At 31.3% G+C, this 2,738-nt stretch overlaps 1 protein-coding gene across 4 annotated transcripts in view; it reads left to right on the top strand.

Annotated features, from left to right (window-relative positions):
* The first annotated feature begins 365 nt into the window (after positions 1-365).
* The window catches only part of LOC125645868 (uncharacterized), a 78,143-nt gene continuing 75,770 nt past the window's right edge, over positions 366-2,738 (top strand). For all 4 annotated transcript variants that reach the window (XR_008796236.1, XM_056141780.1, XM_056141781.1 and 1 more), the window contains exon 1: positions 366-519. The gene's annotated coding sequence lies outside the window, so the exon portion shown is untranslated. The remainder of the gene's footprint in view (positions 520-2,738) is intronic.

The raw sequence follows: 2,738 nt of genomic DNA, 5'->3' as shown, positions 1-2,738 counted from the left end.
GGAATTATAAAAATGTAGATGTTGCGTTTTTCCGGTATATCAGTACTATATCATATTTGGAATAAATGTTTATTTCTTTATTATCCAATTATAGGAACATAGCGATCTATATTTGCTATTTAGTAATGAAGATTGTACTATGTATTTGGAGAAAATAACAAATGAAAGAGCCCCAAAAACTCATTTTTGTGGGTAATCATGTGATCACTGGATATCCTCACCATAGGGAAGTCATCGTCAAGGAACGCTGCATGTTAAGCTTGAATGGGGACCTATCATTTCTTCTTTTGAAATATGTGGGCGTTTATAGCATAAATAAACACCCGCATGTTTATTACATGACGTTAATACCCGGTGAAGCTACACATTATAGCACAACTTTTAAAGACGCCTCCGGGTGAAATGTGTCTCTACCAGTGGAAAATAATCATTCTTTGATCAAAAGATGCTGAAATACTTCATGTCGAATTCTCTGTTTACCTGAGAAAGGGGGGCAATTTATGTAACTGGTACATGTATGTGAGTATACTTTATATAACGACTAATTACAACAAATTTTTGGTATTCTAATTTTTTTAAATACTAAACTTATTCTAAATCAATACGATGGCGTGACGTTACTTGTTTGAGAAAGCCTTAAAGGTAATATCATCCTTTCATGCGTCAGGGTTCTAATTTCAAACATACGATTATTAATCTGTCTGGCGGGATCAGAGGCAGCATGAATTTAGATGCTATTTTGATACAGTGGCGTAGCTTCCTTCGAAGCACTGAAGCATGTGCTTCCACATTGTTGCGTTAAAAAAATGAAATAATTACTTAATTTGACTATATTTCAATTACTACAAAATACATTAAGAAAAAAATATGGCATACAAGTTAGTGTATTATGTTTATCAATCTGTTTAAAATCAAAGGCACATGGGGTAAGGCCGGTGTACCAGTTATAACATAACTGGTAGAAAAATTAATTATCAATTAGATTAACTGTATTTTTTTTGGATACTTTATTTACTCTAGTTATAACAACTAATGTGTTTCTGAACTCTGTCAAAGCTTTATTTAAAACTATTAAATTCGATTGTATTTTCTTTCATTTTAGATACATCGAATTTTACTAGTTTTGATTAAGCTTTCACGGAATTCAAAAACACAAAAACAGGGAGGGGGGTGGGACAGCGCCAATTACAGATATATGAAGGAATAACATTATCAAACAGTTTGTAGACAGCGACCCATATAAACATTATTTACTCGCAGTATTTATTGCCGATTTCATACACGCTTTTCTCGCTATATTTGGGTATTTACATCGCTATATGTATGCACTGGTGACGAAAACATATAAAACTCGGAAAATTTGTCAACATCGATGTAAATGTTGCCCATGGTGAATAAATTAGGCTCCTAAAAGCTGAGTTTTTAATAATATTTCACACTACTTAATATACAATCCGAAGGGCGCATATGACGTCACTGTACCACGTGACTACCTACCTAATTAACTAGACTTTTTGAAATTGGGGCTTAGATTTAAGTCTATATTGTGGTTAATTATCGCAAAATTTTGGCGAACGAACTATTAGAATTAATTACTATAAGCATAAAGAAGGCAAAATGCATGTAATTGTGTATACTTTGAAAACATGAGATGTGTCCTTTAAGTTTAGCTATTATAAAACCTCTTAAAAAATTGGGGAAAAAAATTGCAGTAAAACTAATGGATAATCGGTTTTTTGTTGTTGTTGTTTTTTTTAATTGAAGGAAGTTACAATGTCCTTACCCCATGTGCCTATGTTTAAAATTAAAGAAAATGTGTATTGGTCCCCAACCCCCTGCCCTTTCCGCTTTCTGCTACGCCGCTGGATGTTATATATTTGAAATAATATCAGCATGTCAAAATCGGATAAAGAAATGCTTGCATAAAGACTACAAGGAAACATGGTTTTTGTCAATCTGCTGTTGGAGATTTCGATGTCAAATATTTTTTCTATTCGAGTTAAAGGGACTGGTTCACGATTTTTGATAAAAATATTTTTCATGTTTTATGTTTAACATTAAAAATATAGTTCATTTAATGTTGACAGCCAAAATTTTACCTTTGAAATGCAATAATGAAAGCAATATATTAGCCTTAAATCTGTGGTATGTAAACAAAGACTCGAGTCTTTATATTTGTAAACAAACAAACAAGTGAACTATTGATTTTGTAATATAATGCATCTTAATTTTGTATAGTCACATATTTTAACTTTTAGATGACATATTTTACCCCCAAAAATGCTTGAATGTGAAAGATATAATAAACTTAGATCGATATCCATTTCTTTTGAAAATTTCGTAAACAATAGCATACCACAATCTTTGTTTACAAAACAAATAATTAACTCTCTATAACGAGCTTCTGTGATAATGTATAACCTTAATTTTTATGTGAAATCTTTCAAAAAAATTATACAGTAGATTTTGATCATTAAAAGTAAAAAACAAAATTTTGGGGGAAATCGTGAATCAGTCCCTTTTTTGATGGACACAACGCATGTTTCTAAACTTTTTTTTTTCATTATTTTCATGCTCAAAACGACTTTAAATGTGTTTTTAATTAAAGATATTTTGCTTAGTTCTCGAGTTTGAAAGCCATGAAATTTAAATCTTGCGATATGCATATTCACGTTATATGTGACGTCAACTGCGCCCTAGGGTTTGAAAACATTTATAAGCCATTTCATAAACAGATT

The sequence above is a fragment of the Ostrea edulis genome, chromosome 6 (genome assembly GCF_947568905.1).
Source record: "Ostrea edulis chromosome 6, xbOstEdul1.1, whole genome shotgun sequence".
Classification (NCBI taxonomy): Eukaryota; Metazoa; Mollusca; class Bivalvia; order Ostreida; family Ostreidae; genus Ostrea; species Ostrea edulis.
The sequence above is the reverse complement of the archived record's forward strand: the minus strand, read 5'-3'. Positions and strand labels throughout refer to the sequence as shown.